This window comes from Fukomys damarensis, unplaced genomic scaffold (genome assembly GCF_012274545.1).
Source record: "Fukomys damarensis isolate Sample0158 unplaced genomic scaffold, DMR_v1.0_HiC HiC_scaffold_2, whole genome shotgun sequence".
Taxonomy (NCBI): Eukaryota; Metazoa; Chordata; class Mammalia; order Rodentia; family Bathyergidae; genus Fukomys; species Fukomys damarensis.
This window is the reverse complement of record NW_022900914.1, coordinates 7,896,413-7,903,047: the sequence shown is the minus strand read 5'-3', so window position 1 is coordinate 7,903,047 and position 6,635 is coordinate 7,896,413. Positions and strand designations below refer to the sequence as shown.

The following is a 6,635-nucleotide window of genomic DNA, read 5'->3' as shown; positions in this document are numbered from 1 at the left end:
GGCGGGCCCGCTTGGTGCGGAGGCCTAAGACGCTGAGTTATTAAGCGTGTGCGCCCGCTGGGAAGAGGGGCGTTTTACTAATCAGTACCCCCGCTTCCTGTTCTCTTGCGCCTTGAGCTGCTCCACACCAGTAGTTTTATAAATAATGGTCAAAGAGCAAATCTTAAGAAAGTCTGGGTGTGTGGTTTGTGTTTGTCTGTAGTCCCTCAGCTCATTTCTGCCCCGAATCTGCAGAGCTGGTGCCCACTCCAGGCGACAAGCGTCCTGAATCCCTGGCCGCCCGCTGTGGGCCTCCACCTCCTACTTCCCCAGGACCTTCGCAGCAGCCCTGGTTGCGGGCAGGCCAGGGCCAGGGCCTGAGGTGTTGGAGGGGAGGGAGGTGTGCGGAGACGCCTCCCGGGTGCCGCGCTCTTTGTGACTGGAGACAGACCCTGTCTCCGTGGCTGCTGCACAGCAATCCCTGAATCAATTAAGAACGCCCGCCATGTGCCTTCTCTGCTGGCAGAAGTCGTCTGCACGGCTGGACACCGTAGATGGCAGCTGATGAAGGCACAGACACTAATGAGCTCACAGGATGCCATCGGAACCAGAACTCTCCGAAGATGCGTTCTGACAGATGACAATGGGACTGTGGCTCGGGGGAGGCCACAGGCTTGCAAGAGGCTCACACACACACACACACACACACACACGGGATTTATTAGGCTTATAGGCTCAGAGGTGGGAGACTGTAAGATGCCCGTCTACATGCTGGGGAATCTGAGCTTCCAGTAGCGGTTCGTCTGAAAAGGGGAAGGATGCAGGATGCAGGATGCGGATGCAGCACCAGTCCAAAGCTGAAGGCCTGGACGCTCCCTGGAGAGCAGCTGCTTTGAGTCTCTACTGAAAGGCTTAAGAAACTGGAGCCTGATGGCCACAGGCAGTGATAGAATGAACATCGCACCGATGGGGCAGAACGGAGCTGTCTCAAGTGCAGCCTGATTTCCTCCACCTTTCTCTTTTATTCCATCCAGGCTACAAACCTATTAGTTGGCTCCACACACATTCAGGGTGGATCTTCCCCGCTCAGTGTGCTGGCCTGCATGTGCCAGTAACTTTTGGAAACACCTCACGGACACACCCAGAAAGGTGCTTTACTAATCTGGTAAGTGCTTTTTATTTCAGCCTAGTTGATATATCACAGCTAACAGTCACAATCCACCCTTTGTCAACTTGACAACCAGGCACATTCCCTTAAACCACACTTAACCTTCCAATAAAGACCAACACCAAGTTCATAATGCTACCCGCCATCACACAACTATCCTGCATACAACCAATGCACTGACTCCTTCCCCAGAATAGGAAGTTTCTCTTTAGGGTATTCTTACTCTTCTCCTGACATACAGAATGCATAAAGCAGGTTTGTGATGCTTAAGTGCTGATATTAAGTCAGTGTTCTATTACATGGCATAGGAAGCCAAAGAAAGAAAACAAAGTTATCCACTTAATATAGGTGTGCATAGGCACAAGCATGTTAGCAAAGTGGAAAAGAAATACTCAGAATTACAGTCCTCGTTTCTGTAACTAGCCACAATCACAGTTGATACTCATAACTGCCATCTACCACCCATTCTGTATTCCCATGGCCATCAGCAGCACCTCAGAGTGTCTTGGTTCTTTACCTGACCAGGTGACCCATACCTCCATTCCTGAAGGGTCTGGGCTATTTGTCATCCTGCCTGTGCTGGGCTGTGGTGGTTCTTTGCTAACCCCAATAACAGGACCTAGTGTTACTAGGAGATCCCCTACGTGCTCTCCTGTGCTGCAAACATACTCCCCTTTACCCCACTACAGAATAGTAGTCCAGTTGCTCCTTGATGGTCTGCATCACTCAGCCCTGCCAAAGCTGCAACTCCTTTTAATCTGCCGACTCAGGGAAAGAGGAGCCCAAAATGGCCAGGAGGAAGTCTCAGCTTGCAGCTCACGAGCATCTTTGTTGTGCCTCCTGGTAGAAGCCCCTCTACTCACCCAGAACTAAGACTTCTAGGCCAGTAGCACATAGAGCAATGGGAACAGGAAAGGGGTGATGGTGAGTGATACTGTACCCATTCCCACACCTTGATTTCTGGACTCATGAACCTGGGCTTATGGGGAAACAGCACCATTTACTGCAGGATGACACAGAACACATACGGTTTTTTGGAGAACTTTTCCCCCATCCCTCAAGGTATTGCCACCTCTCTGATTCTGTAGCTGCACCTTTCAAAGGCCGCTCCACTCTTCTATCAATCTAGCCGCTTCTGCGTGGGAAGAGCCGTGGATTCCGTGAGCACGAGCCCATCGCCACACTTCTTTGGCAGTGAAGCATGCTCCTTGGTCAGAGGCAATGCTGTGCGAAATACAAATGGTGAATGAGGCATTCAGTAAGTCCCAGGATGGTAGTTCTGGCCAGAAGCATTAAGTGCAAGGTGGGCAAATTTATACCCACAATAAATGTCTGGCAAAGCATCGCCTCTTCTGTGATGGAAATGATCCAATGTAATCAACCTGCCACCAGGTCACAGGTTGATCACCCCAGGCAGTGGTTCTATACCCGGAGATCTTTGCCACCGAAGTTTTAGTATGTTTCTTCCAGGTCCTTGACGATCAGCTAGATCTTTGGCTACACCCCCCATTCACATATCTGGCCATGTTTTCTTATCAGCAATGACCAGGTGCATTGCCCGAAGTTCTTCCCACTATGAAGATTTCCCTTTACTGCTGTCCTTCAGCGATGTCCCAGAAAGGGGCTGTCATGCTGAGGCTGTCCACTTGAGGGTGGTGCCTGCATCACATGCAGAACCATCTGTAAACCAGTCCTGAGTTTTCTCTTCCTCTGTCAACCGCTCAGAGTACACTCTATGAGACTATAGGCTCATGCCAAGGGAAAGAAAGCAATAGATCAGGAATAGGAATCACGGACATTGGGGCCACTGCTTCATGTAACTTTCTTGTGCCTCAGGACCTGCTCTGACCAGATCATGAATACACCACTTCCATTTGACGAGGGACTGTTGCTGGGCACGTCTGACTCTATAACTCAGTGGGTCAGATAAGAACAGTGCAGGCTGAGTAGCTTAGGTCCCAAGGTAGCTTGGTCTCCCACGGTCAAGCAGTCAGTTTCCAGAGGCCCAGTACCAAGCCAAGAGCTGTTTTTCAGATGATGGCAGATCTTTGCTCTAAAACCTAAGACCTCCACTGTGGTTCTCCTATGGAGGCCTTTCAGAGGCTCCATGCCGCACCCACCTACCACTGACATCTCAAGGGTCACTGGGTCTTCTGGGTAATCCGACCCAAGTGGCAGAGCAGCCTGTAACTCGTCTTCTCCTATTCTCAGCCACACTCAAAACTAGCAGCTTTCTGAGTCACTTGGTAAACGGGTGAGAGTCACATACCCAAGTGAGGAATGTGCTGCCTCCAAAATCCAAATAAGCCTGCTAGGCATTGTGCCTTTCTTCTTTGTAGGAGGAGACACATGCCACAACTTATCCTTCAGCTTAGAAGGGATACCTTTGCATGCCTACACCTCTGGATTCCTAGAAATTTCCCTGGGGTAGAAAGCCCTTTTAGCTGCATTTATGTCCCCTCCTCTGACAAGTGCTTCACCAATATGTCCAAAGTGGTTGCTACCTTTTGTCTACTTGGTCCAATCAGCAACCCATGTGCTACCTTGTAGAAGAGAATGACGGTCGAATTCCTGCAAACCAAGTTGTACCATGGGGTTGGACAGTGGATATAGCCCTGAGTAGGACAGTGGAGGTGTACTGCTTACCTTACCAGCTGAAAGAAAATTGCTTCTGCTGGGTGTTATGGGTAGGTATGGAGAAAAAGGCATGTGACAAATCAACTGCTGCATACCAGGTACCAGGTGTGTTACTCTACTCAAGCAAGGAGACCACGTCTGGTGTAGCAGCTGCGATCAAGCGTCATCATTTGATTAAGTTTATGGCAACCCGCTGTCATTCTCTGATTCCTCCCATCCTCTGCACAGGCCAAACACGCCATGTAGGAGGGTTACACGGTGATGCAGTGAGAACACCAACCCTGCATCACAAGAGGCCTTGGTGGTGGCACTAATTATGATCCCTCCTGGGATGCAGTAATGTTGTTGTTGTTGATGTGGTTTTTTGTGGTATTGGGGATTGGACCTAGGATCCTCAGACCGGGCTATATCCCCAGCCCTTTTTAATTTACAGTAGTCTCCCTGAGCTGCTAATTGCCCAGATTGGATTTGAATTTGTGATCTTCCTGCCTCAGTTTCCCAGAGTGCTGGTATTGCAGGCATGGCCTACACCTAACTCATGGCGGTGTTTATTTTTTGTTGTTGTTGTTTTGTTTTTTTGTTTTTTATACTGGGGATCGAACTTGGGACCTTGTGCTTGGGAGGCAGGTGGTGGAACCACTGAGCTAAATCCTTGCCCTGATCTACCGTCTTCTCAGGTAGATGCAGCTCTAATAGCTTCTGTTTCAGCTCCCCACGATCATAGTCCTGACTCCACAGGTTAGGAACAAGTGTGTGAGTTCTGCCAAATCCTAAGTACATCTACCCCAATATGCATTCTGGAATGGGAAAATACAAGTTCTAAATGACCAGTGGGTTTGGGGACCCACTGGACCCGCTGTGAACCATATTTTGGCTAAAACTTCTTGATTACCTGATCTTCATAGGCCCTTACTCTTACCACAGTAGTGTTTCAGAGCTCCAGGACTTGGTGTTAGTTCAGAATCAGTGTCCAGGAGTCCTTGAATCATCATTTTGTGTGTGTGTGTGTGTGTGTGTGTGTGTGTGTGTGTGTGTGTACTGGAGGTTGAACACAGGGCCTACATACTGAGCTACATACAGCCCCCAACCCTTTATGCTTTTTTATATTTTGAGATAAGCTCTCACTAAGTCATTAAGTTACCCAGGCTGGGCTCAAACTTGCAATCCTCCTGCTTCAGCCTCCCAGCTTTGAGATGTCTGGTTATTTCCTTTTCCCTAGTGTATGGTTAGGTTACCCTGATGAAAGGCCATATGTCCCTTTGGCTCCTCTCTGGAAAGAAGTGTGAGGATGACAAGGTTAAAATACAGAACAACATATCATATCGGATGACCAACATACATCCTTTAAAAGAGCAACTTGCTGAGCTTTGCCAGGAGTTTCTTTAACAAGAAGATCAGCTTCAGGACTATAGAAAGAACAACACTTACCTCATGAAGAAGTTAGAAAATGAGAGCTTTCAGTGTGGACAGCAGATCAAGGAATCAAGAGCTCAGCATGAAGAAAATATTAAAAAGTTAGCAGATCAGGTTTTGCAATAACAAAAGCAAGAGGCCTCCAAGGTTCAATCAAATGATGGAAAAGAATTGGATATAAATGATTATGTAGTACCTAAAAATATTCCAAAAGTAGATGAGAATGTTGCAGGTACAAATAAAGAAGCCCTGGGCTGGGGATTTAGCTCAGTGATTCTGCTGCCTGCCTCGCAAGCACAGGGTCTCAAGTTAGATCCCCAGTACCAAAAAATAAAAAGATAAAAAAAAAAAAAAAAAAAAATACAAATAAAGAAGCCCTGGGCTGGGGATTTAGCTCAGTGATTCTGCTGCCTGCCTCGCAAGCACAGGGTCTCAAGTTAGATCCCCAGTACCAAAAAATAAAAAGATAAAAAAAAAAAAAAGAAGAACCCTCAGGGGCCAGGAGTTTAGCTCAGTGGTTCTGCCTCCTGCTTCTCAAGGGCAAGGACCTGAGTTCGATACCCGGTACCGCCCCCCCAGAAAAAAGAATGGAGAACCCTGAAGTAATCGTATTCCACGTGGAAAAGAGCAAATCAAACGAGATGGTGACGCAGGGATGCCTGAAGTAGAAGGGAATGACCTAGCTAAAGTTGACGATCTTCACACCTCTTTAAGGAAGCCCCTCATTTTAGTTTCTCAACATGAAAATCATCAATCTCCCATCTTCCAACTGGACAACCGGACTCCCCAAATATGGGTCCAGATTCACATGTAAACCATAATGGCAACCCAGGTACTTCAAAACAGAACCCTTCCAATCCTCCTCAGCATTTAAATGCTGGCTCAAACTTGGAGAGTGAACTCAGAATTCAAATGGATATACTGCAGCAAGCCACCACGGATAGGGTCGGTGATTTCCACACACTGAAGCAAAGCCGGTTCTTTGGTGAAAACGAATTGCCCGTTGATCCGCAGCATGGCTGTAAGCAGCGGGTTATAATGGGAGGACGGTAACGTAGGTGAGTAGGAGGCAGACAAACAGGCTGAGCTGGCTTACAACGAGGAAGAAGATGGTGACGGTGGAGAGGAAGACATCCAAGATGATGAAGAACGAGAGCTTCAGATGGATCCTGGAGACCAAGGAAAGCAGCATTTCAATGATGTCCTTTCAATCCTCAAGGAAAATTTCACAAAACCTTAAGTACTGTAAAATGAAATCACTTCTGCTTTGTCACTTTTCAGTTTTGTTGCGAAGATCACTTGTATCGGTTGTAAAGATGCACTGAAGTAGATTGCAGGAAACCCTCTAACGAAGGAAGGACTGTGCCCGCGTGCATCGCAAACTTTCTCATTTTGTATTATCAAAGCAGAGACCTCCTTGGTTAGGAGACAGTTGAGC

The 6,635-nt window shown here is 47.7% G+C and overlaps 1 pseudogene; it reads left to right on the top strand.

The window, feature by feature from the left end:
- Window positions 1-5,035: 5,035 nt before the first annotated feature.
- Window positions 5,036-6,437, top strand: LOC104848760 (annotated as a pseudogene).
- Window positions 6,438-6,635: the final 198 nt, after the last annotated feature.